Consider the following 21,484-nt stretch of genomic DNA (forward strand, 5'->3'; position numbering starts at 1 on the left):
CTTAAACCAAATGAGAAGCTGCCGTGATGCATGTATAGCAAAAAAAAGGGTCCCGCTCGCTGCACTGTGTGCTTTCTCTCTCCCCCACGTACATTCACCTCCTCCTGCACAGAAAACAGGAACATTTCCGGGTGCTGCAGGGGCTGACAGGATCTTCTGAGTGTCTGGAATGGTGGGGGAGAAGGAGCAACCTCGCATGGCAGAAATATCAGTAGGTAAAGGAATTAAATGAGAATGAGGAAAAGTAAAAAAGGAGAAAAGAACAGCAAGGGAAAGGAGGCCGGCTCCTTGTTATTTGTCTGCATGATGAAGAGTGTAGAATAACAGAGGAGCGAATGAAGATGTTTGTGTGGGGTTGGGTCCTGATGCCAGACCTGTATGAGATGGGCTCCAGAGAGCTCCTCTTCATTAGGGTCAGGATTAGTATAAAATACAAGAAAGTAAGAAAAACTCCTGCATGAGGGGTAGTTAGATATGATGCTCATAATGTATTTATTGCAGATATTTAATTATGTTTTTTCTTAGTGTGAATGTATATACACATGCAAGTTATGGATGTTTCTGCATGTAATTATCCCTGAGTATGCTCTACATCTCTGAGAAGGCTGATAAGTCTCAGATGACTCTTGTGAGTTAAGAACAACTTTGAACTAAGTAGCTTAGCCTTTTAACTCAGCATTTCACAAACAAGTGGAAGTTATTAAGAACCTCAGAGGGTAGAGCAATCTGGCTTTGCAGAAGCTGATGACAATTCAAGTGTCGGAGGGGAAAGCAGGACCGGTAGATGCACTTTTTCCTTTGAATCTTTATCTTCCTAGGGCTGGTCCATCAAAGGAAGTGGCGGCCTCGTGGCCCAAGGCGAACGAGTTGGTGAGGCTTTACGAAGGCCTTTGCATTTCCAAAGCTGCAGCTGTAGCTGTGCTGTGTTCCTGGCTGGCTCCAGATGGAAGTGTGTTAGCTTAAATCACCGAGGCTGGCTTTAAGTAAGTCATTTTATCTTTCTTTATAATGCTTTGAAGGAGGAAATTTTGTTTCTTATGTAACTCCTGAGAGCCATTATTTGCAGCAAGCAGCAGCGCGGTGCGAGCGCGGCGCTGAAGGACGCTGCTCACGGGGTGGCTCGTGCAGGGCCATAAACACGCCAGTTGTCCTTGCTGAGCGGCCTGGGGGTCCAGGGGAACCCAGGAAATTAGTCACCTAGCTTTCCATGGGAAGTAAATGAATGGCACTGCTGGCTTGAAAAGATAATTTTACCACAGCTAAATAAATCCTGGGCGAGGGGGAGGTATCACCGCCACGTGCTGCGGCCCACACAGAGGACGGCCTCTCTCCCGCAGCAGGATGTGCCCCACGGCCCAGCTCTGAGCTGACAATTCCCTCAGATCTGCCGGTCTCTTGGGGCCTCTCCTCTCAGGAGGCTCTGCTTGAGTACATTTCCTACCAGAATGCTTTTGCCCCTGAGAGGTTTGGACGAGCTCTGCAGAGTGGCGTGCTGCTGCGGGGGCTTCTCCTGAAGCCCTGCCAGGGATGCAGCGGAGGCAGCTCCTCAGCAACCGTGGCCATGTTCAGTCCCTGGCCCCCCTTGCTCAGCTGGCGAGGGGCACACCCCGACCCTGCAGTTCTTCGTCCTGGCATCCTGCTTTTGTCTTTGTCCTGAGCCGAGCAAAGAGAATAAACTCTCCTCGCAGTGTCTGTGTAAGGCAGCGAGGCGCGGAGCAGCACGCAGTTTGTCACCTCCGTTCTGCTTCTCCCTGAAGAAACATAAGATTCTCACCTTCACCAAATCCTGTCTATTAAAATCTAAAGGTGGATGATCACATGAATGAGTTCAGGTCCTACAACTATAAAATAAATGTCTGCTGCTATAGAGAAGGCAGTTGGTGACCTTTCCCACCCAGCTTCCCTGGTGATTCACAGATTTTATTTTTTGCTAAGTACAAAAGCATTTTCCCTGGCAAATGCTCCTTTACTGAAGGTGAAAATGAATAAAATAAGCCCACAAAACACTGAGGGGAGGGTTAGGTCTTTTCACAGTTATCACTATTTATAACATAAAGCAGCTGAAGTGTGGTGAGTGCTGTGGAGAAACGCACGCATTTCCCCATGCCAGGCTGAGCTCAGTGTTCCCAAGTTAATTCCCCCACGCTAACAATTGTATGGTGTCCTGTTATTTCAGCAGGGAAATTTTCCATAGCCTTGTATACCAATGTGATCTCTTTAAATGATAGGTCTACTTTGAGGGCATTTGAGTCTATTAAAAAATTCATCAGGAATTGATATGCTGCATTTTTGAAAATTTGCAATCGGGTAGGAAAGTCTGAATATTCTTATGCGAGTAATATCTTTTCAGCATTCATTAATCTGAGTCAGTAATGAACTGCAGGTAAAATTGAGTGATAATTTGTAACAAGTAATTTATTTGATTATTTTTCTCATCTTCCGTTTTATTAAATATCTATGAACTGTTTAATTGACCTTCCTGAATTTTTCATTTAGTATTCACAGGTTTTTTTGGTAAGTGTCTTGCCAGGAGGTTGGGCAGCCTAATCCTTGTTCCTTGGCAGGCTTTCCTAATGTTTACCCTGAATCTTCCTCACCTAGTTCATGGCTGATAGGGCAAAACCCTGAAGAACAGATCATTCCTTTCATTTTTACTGTTATTTTTTGTATACTTTAAGTCTATAAGTTCTCTCCTCAATCCAACTTTGTTCAATCCTTCATCTTGGAGATCTTTTCTAGACTTTTAATCTCCCTTCTGGTACCCTTTTGATTCTCTTCATTTCACCCACAACTTTACTAGCACATAGCATGTAAAACAGTGTATGTTTTCCAATGTCTTATTAGGAGTGAATGTAATGGAAAGATTATTTCCCATATTATAATAGCCACACTTCAATTTACCAGTTTACCCATCCCAGAATGACAATCTTTTTTCAGAGCGGCTATCCCGAGCCTGCACTGCAGCCTATGCAGTTCCCCAGCCTGTAATTGTGCAGTTGGTTATTTCTACCAAAGTACGGTATTATGCATTGTCTTTGCTAAATAAGATTTTTTTTAAGATTTCTTCGGTTTGTCAAGACCTGTTTGAACTTTACTTCTGTCCTCACGTATGTTTTCAGTCCCTCCCTGCACAGTGTTATCAGCAAATCTTGCGTGTGTGTTCTTTCTTCTGTCATCCAAGTCATTAATGAAAAAACTAATAATGCTGAGCTCAAGGCAGGTCTCTCTGAAACTGTGTTTGATTCACCCTTTAATTTCAAGTAAAGCTGTTTTCTGGAAATGAATGGTCTTCTCGCAAGCTTCACAGCCTGTTCAGGTTTCACCTAGAGCTATGCTAACAGCAAAGGCTTAAGGCAGGCTCTGCCTTCTTCACATCCCATGGGCCTCTGGTATCATAGAATCATAGAATATCCTGAGTTGGAAGGGACCCATAAGGATCATCAAGTCCAACTCCTGGCACTGCACAGGTCTGCCCAAAAGTTTGTTGCTTTGTGGAATGATGGAGTATTTCACTGGATGGCTGCTGATCGAACAGACACGTAAAGCAATGCCGGCCCCTCGTTCTTAAAGGCAAGGTTGCCTCTTGCTGTCTTTCCCTCTTCAGACTTTCCCAAGAATAGTTAAGATTCTGATACAGCTTCAGACAGTTCCTTAACTATGCAAAGATAAAGCTCATCAGCATAACCAATTTGAAAACATCTAAATTAGCCAGGCACTCTTGCTGTTCCCTTTTTATGAGATTACAATCTTCCCTCTTTGTTACAGTATTATTGTGCCGACCATCTGCTCTCAGATGGCCTTCTTCATGAAGATTGAAGCAAAGAAAGCTCATTAAACACTCAGCTTACTTGGTTAATGGCTTTCCCAATCCTTCTTTGGACCTCCTTTATTACTAGTGTAGTTACAGGATAATATCTGGTTAATTGCCCCATGCTTCTTACCCTGACCTCTCCGATTTCGTCGCTGTTCTCGCTGTTCTGGCTGATGAAACGCTTGCTGAATTTTTAAATGCTAGAGCTTAGGCTATGCTCTGAAATGCCTACACGTTAAGTCAATGAAGAATATGTAATCAGTTTTCATCTCCTAGTGATGGTTGTTGGTCAGGCCGCTCGTACAGGGCCTAAGGCAGCAGCAGCCCCTCTGCACAGCCCACAGCGCATTAGGACCGGTGGGCAGGAGCACACAAGTGGCCTTAAGGGAAATTGTTGAGATTACTGGTTTTGCAATCTAATAATATGCAATTTGTTCAAATTGCATTAACTTTTTTTTTTTTAAGTTCTCCTCTCCTGACTTGTGCTATTCTTAGTACATTGTTGAGATTATTTCTTAGGTCTTTAGAGTTCTCTGTGGATTTCCTGTTATTGGTCCCAAGCCTACAAGTAATTGCTCTCCGTCCCTGAGCCTTTTCAAACAGCTCCTGCAGCAAGATTCACCTTTATGAGTATGTGACCTCAAAAGCACATGAAAAATCCTTTTCAATGATATTGGACAGCTTGTAAACAGACTTCCAAATTAGTCCAGCTATATGTAAACACATAAGGGCTTGAAAAAAAATATTTCTAGTTACAGAGGTACAGGTCGATAGAAATTTCTGGTTTGGCTTCATTCATGGTATTGTAATTTAGGTAATAAGATGAAGAACATTATAATGTAAAATTTCTCTGTTGCAACTTCATTTGTGCTCTCACACTAGGGACAGAGGAAATGAAGAAAGCTCCAATTAGCAAAGCTAAATAAAAGCTAAGCGCAGGGGAACCTGACTGGGCATGCTGACCTTCTTTTCAGTTTTCAAGCAACTTGAAACTGAATCTTAGTTAGAACTGGCCATTCACATTGCTTCTTCATGCAGAGGCATTAACCTACAGCTTGCAGCAAGCTGTTTTTTTCCAGTAGAAAAAATCCCAAACTTCCTCATTTTCTCCTGATGTGTCTGAAAGTGGATGAGCTTTGCCAGGTCCTAATATTTCTAGCCTGGCTAAGGTACTGGAATGCAATAGGAATGCACACTTAGTTAGATATATAGTGCAAAGTGACTGAAATTTAGCAGAAATCTTGAATTTATCTAAATTATTTGGACCTAAAGGCAGGAGCCTCAGCTGCAGGGTGCTGCTCTGGGCTTGGGGCTGGAAGTTGGAGCTGGTGGGATAGCGTGTGCTGGTCCTTGGCAGCTCCAGCATGTCCCGCTCCACCACGTCTTCCACGTTTTTCTCCACGTAGTCCAACTCCAAGGGGGAGCATTCCTCATCTTTGGGTCCTGACAGACCTGAGAAGGAGGAGCCAGAGCCTGGCGTTGCCATTTTACACTGCAGCTTCCACAAAAAGCCTTCACAGCTCTGCAGATCTCCAGCCAGTTGCGGCTTTTTCTGGCTCTTTCTTTGTAGCTCTTTAATTGAAAAGTAAAAAATGAAAAGCTTGGCCTGGGCTCACTGAGTCAGACACCCACGGGCAGATTGTTGCAGGTCGATCACTGTGCAATGTCGCTGGATCTTCCTGAGGTTCTTGTTGTGAATGTAGCACCAGGGCTGAAGGTTTTGTAATAATTGCAGCCGATGGACTGTGAACTTGTGCAGAAAGTGAGCAGCCTTCAGGATGCTGGGAGAAGGAGGAATCTTCCTCCTTCCTGAGGTTGTGCTTTTTAAGCGAGTCTGTTTTTTTGACAAGAGAATCGAAATGCGAAGCTAATTAAAATGCCAAGGAATTTTCAAAACATAGTCATAACAGAGAAAATATGCCTTTAAACCTAAATGATGTAAGCAAATAACAAAATCTTGATAGCTGACACCAGCGAAAAGCAGTTTTATAAATAAGATATTTTTTTCATTCTTCTCCGTTGCTTCAAGCAGTCACTCAAAACAAATCTAACTTCCAGTTCAGTGAGTAAAGAGTTTGAGGTCTCTCATTGGTGATGGGAAGGACAGACTCGGCAATGCAAGCATGCATGCTTCAATACATCGGGATGTTTTCTGATATGTAAACCGAAGAGTAAAAAAGCAGAGGATGAGCTAAAGGGCAACGTGATGAAATTGTAGAATCTACTGATTCCACTCGGAGCCTGTGATCCTAGGAAAAGCTCTTGTTTTAATTGGTAAGCTTTCCAAAAGGCCCTACCACCCCTTTGGAGAAGCAGGGGCCCTTCGGTTGGCAGGCTGTCGCGTGTGATGCAGGTGACCCACCACTTGCGTGAATCTCCTGAGAAATAATCAACCCGCGGCTGAATTTATTTTTTTTGAGGGACCTCATTTGGGGTCAGAAGGAAAAATCAGTTCTCCTCCTCCCCGCAGTCATTCACTGGAGGCACTGATGGTGGTGCCGAGCTCCCTGTCTCCATCCCAAAGCCCTTGGAAAGGCCGGGGTGGGCGCCCCACGCTTGATGAGAGCGCTTTGTGCCAGGCAGAGGTTACGGCGCCCTGACAGCGGGAAAGCTTCTGTTTTGTTGTTTGTCCTCCTCACTCTGGAAAAATGAAGACCCTTCTGCTTTTTTAGTTACTGAACTGTAAACTATTAAATCGGGCTAAGCCATTCCATGAAGTAGTGGAAAAAATGGTTGAAAAAGTCATTTGCTCAATAACGACAGGATGTGGAACTGCTTGTTCTCTGCCACCCTCGTCGGCGATCAGCTACCAAGAATATTTTTCTCCTGAAGGTCAATAGAAAACTCACTTTTTTTGGGTTTTAGTTTTATACGATATTGGAAAAGCTAAATCATGTTTTAGATCCAAAAATCTTATTTAAAATCTTTTGACAGGCACTTAAAGCTTCCTTATACGCCGTTGTTTCAGGGACTGTTTTTATCATATTTATGCTGTTGCAGTGCCTCTGTTTAAAGGCGTGTTCTTCGGGTTCAGGTGCTACCAGAAAAATCAGAATGAGGTTTGTTTTCTTGTTTCCCTTACTGCAAATGGTTTTACCGAGCTGTTGAACAACACCGGCTGAGTTTTATCTTGACGCTTTAATTTGGAGGCAATTTAATATGTTCCGACTAAAAATTTTAAAGAAGTCCTAGTGCAGAGCAGAAACGAGGCACAGATTTCATCGTTCTTGACCCATTATCCTTTTTTTTTTTTTTTTTTTGAGCTGTCACTTTGGAAACCCTGTGTTGTTTCATTCCAGGTACTTTAACAGCTCATTTTAGTCTTGCTGACATTGCTGTGCCATGGTTCATGTCTTTTCTGACATGAAGCTATCAAGATCTTCCATTTACTCTACCATTTTACCCCTGCTTACAAATGAGGTTTAGAGAAGCTAAAACCTTTCTGCAGCTAAGGTCTCATTTATTTGAATAGGGTTGCCCTTTGCATTTTATAATATCTGATGCATGGTTTCAGCTGAAAGTCCGGATATCTTTGCAAAATACTTTGCAGAATGACTATTTTAAATACCGTACAGTAAGAATTTGAACAGATGCATCAGTTTCGATTTCAAAGGATTTGAATTCCTGTAAAACAAAACTGTTTTGAAATATCCTCAGATTTCTGCTCTCCCCAGAATGCTTTGCCAGCTCATCCGAACACAGCCCAGGATGCGGCCTGCCTCTGGTTCCTGGGTGCTCCCAACGTGGTCCCTGTGGCTGGGCTGGCCCAGGGGCGTGCTGCCGCCCCCCAGCCCTGCGGGACCCCCGGTCCCTTCCTGCCCCCCGGGCAGCCTGCCCGTGCTGCCGCCGCCTTCTCCAGGCAGCCAAGAGACTGGAGGTGTCACTGTCTGCATTGCTATCTCTGCAGGCTTGCGTGCAGTCATCTGGTGCTCGGCATAAAATTCACGTCTTTTATTCTAAAATGTGACAGGAGCATGTTTTTCTCTCTTCTCCCAAATAAATATAGCTGGAAGGATGCGCGGAGGAGAGCTGTGCCCCCTCTCTGACTGATGCACCGTGACACGGGGCGCAGAGGAAATTCAGCACTTTGTCACTCCCGTGGCTGACAAAGGCACCCCGCCGAGCTGGGGCTCCCCTTTGCGGGGTGCCAGCCCAGCACCCCAGCCCTGCCTTGGGAAGTGTGCTGCCCGATTTAGCAGGGTGCTGTGCATCACTAAACAGCATCTTTGGTTGTTTTTTGTTTGTTTGTTTGTTTTTGTTGTTTTTTTTGAGTGCAGCCATGCCTGTACTACTTGGCTGGGAGCCGTGAGTCACGCAGCGTGAAGCTGTGGGGCTGGATGGATGCCCAAGCCCCACGCATGTGCTGAGTTTCAGCAGGGCTCAGCTGCCTGTTGGCCCCACTTGAGGCAGGTGCCAGCTTCTCATGGTGCACAAACCTTCTTGTTTCCCACTTCAGCATCCCCTGCAGTTATTTTCATTGTGGCATTCGTGGGAAAGACTTGATTTTTCTTTTTGTGCTCGAGAGAAGTGTGTTCAGATAGGAGTGACAAATCCATGCCTTGCGTGGCTCTGAATGCCTCAATTTCCCTTGCTGTCATCTCACATTGAGGACATGGAGGATCAAGTACACAAAGCAGTTTGGGGTAATTTGGCACGAGAGACGGTGCAGAAATGCCCAGTGCATTGTTACGGGGCAGCTGGTGCCAAACCAGTGAGCGAGCCTCGTGCAGCCAGCGGCAGCTCCCAGCCAGCTGCAGCCTCCTGCCAGCACCAGGCGTCCCGCGGCCACCGGCCACAAGAGCTGGGGGGTGATGGAGCGAGACGGGTCCAGAGGTGATGCTGGAGCGAGACGGGTCCAGAGGTGATACTGGGGTGAGATGGGTCCTGCGGTAATGCCTGGGAATCAGTTTGATTCCGGTTGGCTTTTCATGTAAAGGAGGAGCAAACCATCTGAAATATTGCTGGGGCTATAAAAGCCAATGTGCAATGATATCATTTATTCCTCTTTTATATACAAACTGTCTGATAAGACGCACTCTGAAGGTTTTCTGATTTTAGGAGGCATTGCTATGGAAAAATAAGTTTCGAGAGGATTCAAAACATTAGTTCAAATTGGCTTGTTTTCACACAGCACAGGCACTACGTCTTTTCCTCAATAAGAGCAGAGCTGCCACTCAAGCAACAGGAGCAGCACCAAAGCGCGGGGCGCTCCCCACCAGCAGCGGGGCACCCGCTGCGCTCCCCATGTGGGCGTCCTGCCCTGGAGCTGCCGGCCCCTTCCCCACGTCCCATTGCACAAGGAGGGATGCTTTCTCATTAAAGAAAAAGTAGTTTTATTGTGAATTGTGAGTGTTATATGTATTTTCTTTTCCCACTTCTTCTTTTCTTCTAGTTGCCTGAGTAGACTGCCTTCTGACAGTATTTGATTGTCTTGTTTGTGTACGGCTAGCTTTTATTTCACTGCCAGCAAGCTTTCTCTGCGAATTAGATATTATTTAGATATACAAGCACTACTCTAACCAGGCAGTTCTGCCTCTGACAAAGGAATGGGAAGGTAATGGAGTTTTGCAGTGTTCTGTGTTATAATTTACTTATATGGTACCTAGCTGTGGGTGATATATTTCCTTTATTTCCTGGCAATTCTGAATTGCCCGGGGAAACAAATAAAGCTTTGTTTAAAACAACAAAAAAAAGTGATCAAAAACTTTCCTTCCACCTTAGAATCTGCAAAATATTCAATTTGACCGCATGTTAGGTATTTCATTTTAGTTCGTAAGTAATTTACTATTTTTAACATAGAACGGCATTCAGAATGAAATACTTGATAAAAAGTATTTTGACCAAAAAAAATAAATGTTATTTAAGCTGTTCTAAAAACAAATTTAAGACAATTTGCTGAAATGATGGATAGTTATGAAGCTATTAGATCAGCCTGAATCTGTGCTTTTTCTTTTAAAAGGGAAAACTTTTATAATAGAGTTTTCTCCAGCTCGAGGTCGATGCCTACCACACACGTGTGCCACGCGCTACCTTTGGCCAGATCTGTACAGGTTTGGGTGCCCAGGGGAAGTAATTTCTCCCTGGTGCCTGACCTCCCTGGGCCAGGTAAGCGCTCAGGCCGCAGGGCACGGCTGGGGGCAGCCCACAGATGCTGGAGGGGACTGATGGGCACGGGGGCTTGGGGGTGACTACCGGGGCTGGCTCCTGTCTGGGAGGTGGGGGGGCGGCAGTTGGCTGCGTTATGGCACCGTGGGAGCAGAGGCTGCCAGGATAAGCAGCAGGATGTGAGCTGTGTTTGCAAGCTATAGATGAGCTCAGTTTTTCCCCTGCCTCAGACAGCCACAGATTTTTTTTGTCATCAATATGCTCCATTTTATTTTATTTTATTTTATTTTATTTTATTTTATTTTAGTTTATTTTATTTTATTTTATTTTATTTTATTTTTTTATGAATGCAAAGTTTTGCTCGCTTTAAGGAACCATCCTTAAAACTGCATCAGCTTCTGCTCTTACAGGCGGCCGGGATGGAAGGAAGCTGGAGCCAAAGAAGGCTGAGGGCGGAGGCTCCAGCCATGTTGAGAGGTGCTCACCATGCAAGGGCACTTTGCCCAGCAAGCCCCTCTGCAAAAGTGTGTGAGTATTGGCTGGGCTGTAACTTGTTGCTGCATATTCCACATTTTTTGACCGGTTGATGACCTTTGAAATGAATTAATATTCTTATTTTTCACTGCTTAGCTATTTTAATCCTTTTTTTTAAGAACCATTTCTATTATTTAAAACCCACCTCTTTGTGCTTTAATATGAGAATCTCTCTCAATTTCATTTTATATGTGGTATAAATCTTTGATCTTTATTTTAGCTTTGTCTGTAGTGTAACCACTAAGAGAAATGCTAAAGACATCTCTGATTTTCTGTCACTAAAACTAGGATCAGAAGTTTCACAGAATTTAGTGCAAGGTAGTGTTCCTCCTGTACAATTTTCACACTTTAATAATAAAAATCAACAAAATGCCACAGTAGACTTTTTTTTTTTTGGTTTGGTGCTGTAAGTTGCGTTTTGATGGTGCTCCAGGACTGAACGAGCACTGCTCCAGCTCTGCCAGGAAGCATCCCTTGTTGCTTCTAGCAAGAATTGTCATGGTGATGCATTCTGTTGACCACATTTTGAAACACAGATTGTTTCTAATTTTGTTTCTTTAATTTACTCTGGGTGCTCTGCTGCTTTCTCTCTCTACTCGCTTTTTTATGGGAGAGGTTTCTTGGTGCCAAAGCATGCAGAGAGATCAGGCTCTGCCCTCTCACCCTTGCTCAGGGAGGTGCTGGCAGGTCCCCTGGCGTGTGGCTGGTGGCTCCTCGGGCAGCGGGGCGCTGTTTGCAGGCGCCTGTCTTGCGGGGAGTTGACTGCTCTCTGCGGTGGCAGGAGGAGGCACTGGGGGGCTCAGCACCCCGGGGCCGGCTGTGCTGTGCGGGGTTGCCCCGAGGAGTGCCCGCACCTTGGAAAGGCTGACAAGCCTTTATCCTAGCCAACAGGCTCCACGAAGGCATTAAATTTGGCAGCGAGAGTGTAGCACTTAGGTTATTCTCAAGGAGTCTTGAGATATAAAAATGTTTCCGTGGGAGTTCTTGGCTCCACATAAAGGCTGAGAGAGAAAAGAGCCCAGCCGCCTGCGGGGTGGAGAGGCACTGCTTGATCTGCTTCCTCGCTTGTGCATAGTTTGAAGAGGAAGGGCTGGCCTGGATTTACATCTAACCATCTCTTGGGCTTTCGTGCAAGGGCCAGGAATGAGTTTTCTTCTGGAATTGGTCTGTTTTGAGCTGGTAGGGCTGTCCAAGGAGCTCCCTGCTATGTGTCAGGTGAAAATAAAGTCTTGCACACAAAGTGAAATTGGGTGCAGCATGTGTTAACCCGATGCCTGTGGGGGCAGGAGGGGTCTGACACTGTGGCTGAGTCCGTGTCTGCCTCTGCCCAGAGGTTTCGTTCAGGAGGACCATGGCTGGGGTAGGTCGGTGTGCGTCTCTCCTGGCTGCTTCCACCTACACGTCCTTGCTTTATGAAACTGCTTGTCTTTGGTTCAAAGCATGGGATCGACAGCTTCTGTAGGCAGGCTAAGGCTTCTGGCTCGCAGAGCACTGTCTGCAGCCCTGTCCGAGTGGCTGTTGCCAGCGGCTAGCACAGCGCAGGGCTGCAGCCTCAGGGATGCAATGGGGGCAGGCGGAGGCAGCTGGCCCTGGGCTCGTTGTGGTTGTCCCTGGGCGCTTTGCAGCCCTGAAGTAGGAGATCTGGATGTAAATGCTGCCGCAAAACAAGCAGAGGAGGAGAAATCACTTGAATCCAAGCCTCTCCTGTCGCCAGACAGTCCTTGTAACTCCAAAATATGGATTAAAAACAAATGTAAATCAGCCAGACTCCAGGAGGAGCTTACTGCTGTGAGTGCAGGGCGGTGAGCAGCCTCCAGCTGCGGTGGCCCAGGGGTGAGGAGCTCCTTCCTCCTGCCGGGCACGGATGTAGGTGGCTTTGCTAAGTGCTCAGGACTGTGTGGAGGACGAACCTCCAGAAGGGCCTCGAGGCCGAGCTCTGCCTGCCAGGCAGCAGCACCCAGGGAGCTCCCTGTGGCTGCAGAGCTGCAGTGCGCTGTACCTAAAGGGAAGTCAGCGACGGGGGGCGAAGGCATGCCAGTTGCCTCTGGCCAGCTCTGACACAGATGCCAGGAGGAGGGAAACGTGCTCAATTTCAACAGAATCATTGATTTGTAAGAGGTGGCAATTTCATATAGTTTACGCAAATTTCATCACTTTTTTTTTTTTTAACATTATGGAAAGGATACTTTGGCATCAGCTTGAAAGGAATGTAAATGAATATATCCTTAATGCTCAGTGCTGTTTGCCAGCAAAGACAAGTCTAGGAGAGATGTATTCCAACTGAACTCCCAGAGTTACAGCAATGCTGACACCAAGTTCTGTAATTTTGTGCTATTGCAAGGAACAAATTCATCTCGTTGGGGATCTGTTAATCTTTCCGGCTCTGCTTTGTACTGCTAATGATTCCATGGCTACATCTTTTCCTTTTATATATATATATATATATGTGTATATATATATATTTTTTTACATCTCAGTGATTGCCATGCCTTTATGTAAGACTACATGGAATATATAGAGATACGAATTATGCAGAACACCACACAGCTGGCAGCATGCATGTTCAGAGCACAATCACACCGAAATAACTCGATGTGTAGTGAGCACGGAGTAGTGCCGATCTTCTCTGTCAAATAATGAAGTAATTGTGCATGTGTTTGTGCGGAAAAGATGAAATTCCAGCTTGCGTGTGTGCAGGCAGCGGAGCCGGGGCTGGGCGGCTCGGTGCCATGGCAACGAGGCCTGCACGCGGAGCAGGAATACCCGAGCACCACGGGCCTTGCTGTCTTCTGGGGTGTGCTGCTCCTGATGGTGTTGTGACCCCAGCCCAAGCCTGTCTGCTGACATTCCCCATCCCAATGGGGATGTTCCCCTGGTGCTTGTGGAGTCAGTTAATGGGAGAGCTTTGCTCATTAAAGAGGAGAGGTAGAAGTACACGTAGAGGATGCTTCTCGTTTATGACTGCCCGCAATCCTCAACTGCCTTCCATTGTCACCTGCAAATATTTAGACCATCAAATATTTAGAAACAATTGAAATTTGATATTGTTAATAGTGGGTAATCATATTTCAGAGGTTCCCTGCCCAGGCTTCTCCCTGGCTCCTTCTGCAGCCGGGCCCAGCACACCATGGCCCCGACACCCCGCAGCACCCCACGGGGAGCCGGGAGCTGCTGAGAGGAGGCAGCCTGCCGGAGGCTGGCGCTGAGGGGGCGTTGCTGACACATCTTCTGGGACGAATCCTGCCTGTCGCAGAGGAAAATGTGAATCATCCGAGCCCTGGCAGCCCGGCACCGAGCGCTGCCAGCCGGCAGCATGCAGGCTGTGGCCCCCTCTGATCTCACAGGTGTGGGGCTGCGTGGAGATCTCTGAAAAATGAAAAATTAAGTGAAAATGGAATTTCTTCTAGCTCTTGGATTTTGTACCTCGCTGCTCTTTTCTCCACGCTTTGCTGCTGACAACTGCTAGCTAAATAATAGCATGAAGTACTCATTTAAAACATGATGTATGAACACTTTTGAAATTAAAATCATTCTGAATTAATTTATATATGTATATATGTCATGCATTTGGACAATCTGAGGACATGAAAACCTTTTTTAGCAACAATGATTTTAAATTAAAAACAATATTGAAATACTTAAAGTTGAATAAGTATCATTATCTTGCATGCCTAGTTTTTCCTCCATTCTCATATTCTGTCCTTCTTCAAGGTTAGGTATTAAGTATATTTGTTTTTATTTTGAAGAAATTGAAGTACTTTGTTGAAAAAAGAGTCTTAAACATGTACCACAGGTGAATTGTGAGAGTTTTGTGGCTCATTGCAACTATTCATGTCAACAAAACCCTACTGTGTTTTCAGTTACAAGCTTCACCCAGCGTGAGATTTGCAGACCCCTGAACAACTGTACTTATCGTGAGCCTTGGCACAGGCATAAAGTCGTCTGGAATGGACCCTCCAGAGACTGAGGCCTTTGCTCTGGCACACCATCAGGGCCAGTGTGATCTTGGTCTTAGCCTATTTTCAAACCATCTTCAGATTAGAGTTGAAGGAAATAATCCAAGGAAAAACAGATTACTTTGAAGGTAATGGGCTTTCTCATCTCCAAATTCACCAAAATCTACTTTAAATGTTTTTTTGTTTGTTTTTTAATTTAGTTTGAAGGTATTTGATAGAAAAATGGGATGTTTTAGGAATCTACTGCTGATGCTGCAAGTGCAAAGTGTGTTTTATGCATTCAGATTTTACGTCTGTATGGTATTCTACCTGGACAACCAGTCACCGCTTTTCTCTGTGGTGCCCTACGAGGTGTGCCCTACCTTCTGCTTGGTCCTTGTGCATGGTTTGGATTTTCTTGTCTGTATTCATTGTGAAGGAACTGATGGAAAAACCTGAACATTTTAATTGCTTAAAGAGAATCAATATGAGGCTTATTAGGAGATTATTTAGCACTAGTTGTCTTCTATGATGTTCAGAGATCGTTTTTATTTGATAGATGTTTCTATTACTCAGTAAAAAAAAATAATGTTTGAGACATAACTATGCAGAAGTGTGAAGAACTAATTCACACTGTGATAAAATAGTTATGTAAATTAGATGGGGAGGAATCATTTATCTGAAAGATTACTTGGGAATAACATCAATCACTGGGATCAGATAATGAAGCCTTATTCCTTCATAGGAAATGTGATATTCTGGCCCCTAATATTTGAATACAGAGAAGGGGATTTACCAGCTTCCTGTGGGGATTTTGCTTCTGCTATAAATAGATGTCACAAATATTATTTTGCAGTCAGATTTGCTATTGTACAGCATGGGCAAATTGTTGGCTTTGCTAGCAAAGCTCAGTGATCTGAGACTTAAAGGTCAGAACAATAAGAAAATTAAAAATTTTAGATTTTATTTAAAATAACATGAATATAAACAATATTTTTAAAATATCTGTAATATGAAATAATTAGCTGAGACAAACTTATAGGGACACACTGAAAAATGTAATTTGTAAGAAAGTAATATGTAAGAAAATGAAATTTTGTAAGAAAGTTTTATTTGGAGTACATGAAAATGACCTATGGAAAAGCCTTTGCAGGCAAAATTGATCATTCATTTTCTCTGACATTTGCTGAGGTGCCTGCCCTATCTCTCTTGCCTTCTCCTGTCCTGGGCACACTTTGCTGTCCGGCAGCAGTGATTTTCAGAGCCGAAGGAGGCAGCTCATCATCTTGCCTGCTGTATCAGGGACTTCTGCCCTCATCTGCCTGCCTGACACAGGAAGCATCCGTCAGAGATTTCCCTCTCGTTCTCCACATGCTATCTGAACTCATAAATTATAGTAAAGAAGCCAATTTTGTTCCCAGGCTCTGCAGGATGGGAAGGGGTGCCCAGGCGGTGACACCGACCAGCCAGCGGAGGTGGGGGAAGATTTCCAGGTTCCCAGTCCCACCTTATCCTAGCAAAGGAGTTCCCGCGAGCTCCCCCAGCTCAGCTCCTTTCCATTGCCCCATGATGTGCAGGGAAGCAGCCTGAAAGGAGAGAGCCCCGCGAGCCGATGGCACCCATGGGACAGCGCTGGGTACACAAGAAGAGACTGCGTTAGGAAACAGTAAAAGCAGAACTGAAGTTGCCAATGCAATCTGAAAACCCTACTTAAATAATAAATTTCCTGCAAATGATCTCCCTTTCCGAGCATTGCTTGGACACGGGACCTTCCTTCCTGCAAGTAAGCTCTGATCTTTAGTAAGCATGCTTTGAAGGGAAGAGTTCTCTGTAATCATTGCCTGGGAATAATTTGCAGTGAAACTAATTCAGGGGTGTGTGTGCATGTGTAGCGTGACAAGCATGGTTTGAGTCTGAGCCTTGATCACATGGAGAGCTTTTCCACAGTTCAAGTGCATTACTTTTGGTCGTCCTTTGACAGCAGAAGCAGTAACGCTACTGTTATCCTGTCAGCTGCAATCATCGAGGCTGTAATTTTTCAAAAATTTTTTAACTTTAATTTCAGTAGAAGCATCAACTGCTTAAGAGTACAAAACCCAATATTTGTTTAAATGAAGGAACTAGGTATAGAGATACAGCCTTGTAGTCACGATTTGTGCAACTAAAATCTGTTATGAAAACTGGTAGAAGGAAGATTATCTGAATGCAAGTGAGCTTATCTAAATCATTGATGGACACTCTGGTGTTTACCAGGTTTGCGCTGTGGTGCTGCCTGGTTTTGAACGACGCTTTGCCTAGGTGAAGCAAGCGCGTCACTTTAGACTTCCGCACCTCACTGAATAAAAATTGGACAGAAAAAGCCTGGAGTCTGACTCTGCTTTCACCCCCACCCACCTGTCTTCTCCCCAAAGTCAAAGCCAAACTGGTGTTGTTCCTTGAGGCCGGGGCAGGCGCGGCTGGGCGACGTGCTGCGGGCGGGCGCTGGCTGCAGAGGGCTGCAGCGGGTCACCCTGCCACTACGCTGGGTGCTGCCAACGGCGCAGCCTGCTGCCCAGGGAAATATGCCATTGTGGGTGAGGAATCTGAGTGTCGCGTTGGTTTTCCATTTTGTATTTATTTAAGAAAAAAAAAAGCACACAAAACCCCCTTAGCTTCATATTGATATAGTAGAATAATTGGTTTAATTAGTTAAACCTTTCCAACTGTATAGAGAAGGAAATGGCATGATTTTTCATTTATTACCATGCCCTGTTGTTATGATAGTCTGAGTGCTGAGAAGACACTCCTCAGAGATTGTTCTTTTGATTTTAATGCAAAGATATTTTTTCACGTCAAAAGCTCCGCAATGAAGAGTAATTCTCCATAGCAAGTAGCCGTGCTGGGTCTGATTTACACTGCAGACTGCTGCTTATGTAAAACAAGGAAGATGATATAAATTGGAGGTAATAGGGTAGAGTGTGGAGTAAAGATCATGTTTTGCACTTGGGCGGAATTCAGCACCTTCCCCCTGCTAGACAAACGAGTTTGCTTCTCTCTAAGGATCCTCCGCAAAATAGTCAGTGGATGCTCGGCTGGGGGAGCTGCTCCAGTGGTCACGGGGTGAGACGCACACAAGTGTTTGACCTTTAGGGCCCGGTGATATGTTGCAATACATTAAACATCAGAAGGGAAAAAATATGTTCTTTTGGTGTCGTTTCACAGGATTTTTGCCATGAGACAGAGTAAGTTGTATAATGCTGCTGGTGCAGGTGAGTGCCTGGGAAAGCACTTAGGGCCAGCTGCTGAAGCTGCTGTCAAGAGGAGGCAGGCACCCTGAGTGCTGGTGGGAGCAGTTCCGCTGCTTTCCTTTGTCTGCTGGGGAGCTTGGTTGTGTTCAATTTGTTGCTTTGTGGTTTTCCTAACTATGTTTGTTGGGGAATGAAGGAATTTCATATGGAAAGATTTATTTCGTGAAGAAATTATCCATCCAAAAGGTGACATCCCATTATTACCGTAAAGCACAGCATTTACATAAAGCTTTTGTTGTTCCATCGGGTCCTATGAAGCACCCTTCTTGGTAGTGCAAGCAAGGATTTTAATGTATGTTTTATATGCAATAAAAAATGGCTAAGAATTGGAGAGAGTTTTGTAGCTGGCCATCAGGAAAATCAATGGCAGCCCCATCTGCATCAGAACATCCCACTCGCTCACCGTGTGAGCACTGGAAATATGTCTTACAGCTTTTAGCCATATAGGGCTTATTGATAACTTTGTTTTTCAGTTCTATTATTTATGGCAAACAGTGTACCCCACTGTAAAAACGAGCATAAAAACAGACGCAGTGCATGATCCAGCTTGAGGTGTTTTGCAAATATAGATGAGGTAAGAAAAGCCATAAAAGCTTCTGAGGCCTGTTGATTTTTTCCCTTTGAATCCATCTATCATAAAATCTCATAGAAGATGAGATGTACTGCAAACTCAGAGGTAAAGATAATGTGCTCTTTGTTGCTGCTCTTTGTGGAATCTCTGGCATGCTAGCAATAAATTCAGGTCTTGTGGTCATCACGGAAGAAGGGAGTTTTACCAGCTCGTATATTTTTTGTAGCATTTGATAAATCCTCCTCTTTCAGGGAATGCAGAATGGCACTGTGAGTGGTCAGCTGCTGTGCTGGAGGAGATGAAGAGCCAAGTACTTGTGTTTTAGGAGGACCGCAGACAAAACAAAGCAGGGAAATCACTGCTGGTGTGCATCTCGTGCTTAGCACAAGCTGAAATCAAACTTGCAAAAGTCGTGTAGAACATTTTTTTACACTCTGATGAGTATAAAACATAGAAAACCTATTTCTCTTGTTGTGTTTAACTGCTAAAGGAGTTTGTCACACTGCTGCTAAATGTGCACGATATCTTTTCCAAAGGATGGGTGCAGTACACTGTTGATCACAAGCGTAGTGGCGCAATGCAAACAGCGATGCGGCGTTGTTTTCCCTCGGCAATCAGCTGCTGCCTTTGCTGCTCTTGCTCTTCCAGCTAGAAGTTAGCTGCGCCAATTACTTGCAGCTAGAGAGTGTTTTGAGAAACTAAATGTGCTTAAAGCACAATTTCATACAAGCGAAGATCTTGTCCCACGTCAGTAAACCTCCTACCAACAGCGGTGTATTGTACCTATGGATGCTGTTGCTGCCATTGGGAAGTGCCACAGAAAACAGATAACTTTTCTTGGGGTGGGGTAGGTGTTTCAAACACCCAAATCCCCGGTGCTGTGCATGCAGATAGCACATGAGCAAAGCTGTAGTTATGAAGTCACTCTTCAAGACTTGATGCTGAAGTTTAGGTGAATGCTGGAAAGGTTTGCAGTGCGTTTTAATGTGATAAGTTGCAGTAATTCATCTTTACTGTTAGGATAAAAGATAAAAATAAATAAATATTTTAAATGTTGACTGCAGAAAGCTAATGCTGTGCCTGTACAGGGAATCAAGCCCCACAGCACGCTCGGTGGGCTGCTTCCACTGTGTGTGAAGCCCACGCTGAGGGGCTGTAAGCCAATGCTGGGCCCACCTGGGCCCACGCAGCCACCCCGCAGCACGGGTGTGCTGGGGTCTGCACCGGTCCCTGGCAGTGTGACAGGCTGTGTGCTGTGGACACAGGCCTTGGTGGGGCCTTCAGGCGCCTCTTCTTCACCAAAGAAAGGGGAAGAGGCCCCAGGCAGGGCAGCCCTTCCCAGGTCTGCGAGCAGGGGGACCTCAGGCCAGGCCTGTGCAAGCTGCAAGGGCTGGAGGGCTGGGCCACCCACCCACCTCAGAGAGCTCGCTGCAAGTCCAAAATCTAATTTCTTCATTCCTCTGCTGCCAAGTGGGCAGCTTCTGACAGCTTTTGGCACCATCTCAGGCTGATGGCCAAGGAGGTGACCAGCAGGAAGTGTCCTGCTGTGGCTCTGGCCTGCCCCAACCACCGGGGTCCGATCCGTCCCACACAGCGCTTGGCCTAGCGGGTTTTTTTAATTGTAACGCCTTCCTGTGTGCATTTGTTTGGATGATGGAGGACAATTCAGCATGAAAGAAATGAATTTTCCTGTTTCACATTTTCAGTTTTGCTTGTCTGTTTCTTCTTTCAGGTTTTAAATGAATTCTAGAAAACAGCTGAAGCAATATGGAAAGAGAGAAAGATTGAAATAAGCATTGATTTTTACAGTGTAATAATTTATGGTACCAACTTAATAAGTGGTGTGACATGAGCAACTCACCATCCATTTATCATATGCTGATAGTTTTTGATACCTGAATTTTTAACACCACTGCTTGCTTTTGATATAATAAAGGACCTGCCAACATTCCCATTAAAAACTCTAAATTTTAGGACTTTCTGCTTTGGCTACAAATATCAGTATTTGTAATCTATGAATTAATATACAGAGTAGCAATCTATGAATGACTTATTCCAGCAGCTATTAAAAAATATATATAAAATAAATAAGTAAAACAAAGCAAAACCTGACATTTTTGAACTTCAGGACATCTTCCTCCTTCCAGAAGAAAAGGTTTATGAATCCTTTTCATTACGTCCACTATAAAAAGTTTATAATCTAAGAGGCAGTTCCTGAACTTTGATAAATCAGCTCAATTCCACTGTCGTCAATAAGGAGACAGCAATTTACATTAAAAGGTTCTGATGTTGTCTTGAGCTGTAGTTTGCTGGCACAATAGCTTCAGGCTGATCATATATACTTCCAGAAGTTACACTGTGGTTACAGCTGGGGAAATGAGTGCACAAAAATAGCATCTGAGCATCCATGTTTGTGCTCAGCGGTCCCACCTCAAGGACTTCCCAGACCATTTTGGCTAGCTTAAAGGTCACATCCGAGTCTGGTGACTGCCAGTCTTTCAATAGGGCTTCAGACGATAACATCAAGTTGAGTTATTTCTACTTCTCACATCACCCTCTTCTGATTTAAAAAACAACTGTGAAGCAGAATAAAAAAGCCCTGACACTCCCGAGCTGTCTGACTTCACCATGCCATCTGTACGAAGCCTCGCTTGACAGCGAAATAATACATACACGTTTCAAATAGTTGTGATTTATGTCAAGGTTCTCCATGCTTGCTTTAGTGAAACCCACTTCAAGTAAGGCAATCGCTAATAATTCCCGGCATATGGCTGTCCTAGGTGCCAAGTTTTTGGAGTGCTGGAACTTTTGCAGAATATCTGTGGGCCCCAGTCCTGCAGGCTCAGTGCTTGGTGCCAGGTCCCGTGGCCACTCAGAGGTTGTGGGCTTCCTCACCGCTCCGTCTCGTGGGCTGGGGACGTGTGTGGATGCCTCGATGCTATTGTGAAGGCAATAGTACGAAGCTGTGGAGTTTGTTTTGATAAAAATACCTATGGGAGAATATATAGCCATTGCTTCCACCGACAGCTACAGCACTGTCATTAAGGCCGTACATCGAGAGCCTAAATGAGGCATCTGGCAGCGACAGGGCTGCATCAGCTATTGCTTTGTCCTCTTGGGACTGGGCGCGGGCACCAGGGTTTCCAGGGTCAGGTTTACAGTGTTTGCTCAGAAAGAAAGCGTTGCTAGATAGCCATTTAATAGACTAGTTTGGAGAGCAGTCTGTTCTGAAAATATTTTT

At 44.9% G+C, this 21,484-nt stretch overlaps 1 long non-coding RNA gene across 1 annotated transcript; it reads left to right on the plus strand.

The window, feature by feature from the left end:
* The first annotated feature begins 732 nt into the window (after positions 1–732).
* On the plus strand, positions 733–17,015 carry LOC121075607. The gene is made up of 3 exons (XR_005823066.1): positions 733–983; positions 14,311–14,534; positions 15,807–17,015. It is a non-coding gene; the product is annotated as an uncharacterized LOC121075607 (long non-coding RNA).
* Positions 17,016–21,484: the final 4,469 nt, after the last annotated feature.

Source organism: Cygnus olor, chromosome 10, assembly GCF_009769625.2.
Source record: "Cygnus olor isolate bCygOlo1 chromosome 10, bCygOlo1.pri.v2, whole genome shotgun sequence".
In the NCBI taxonomy this organism is placed as follows: Eukaryota; Metazoa; Chordata; class Aves; order Anseriformes; family Anatidae; genus Cygnus; species Cygnus olor.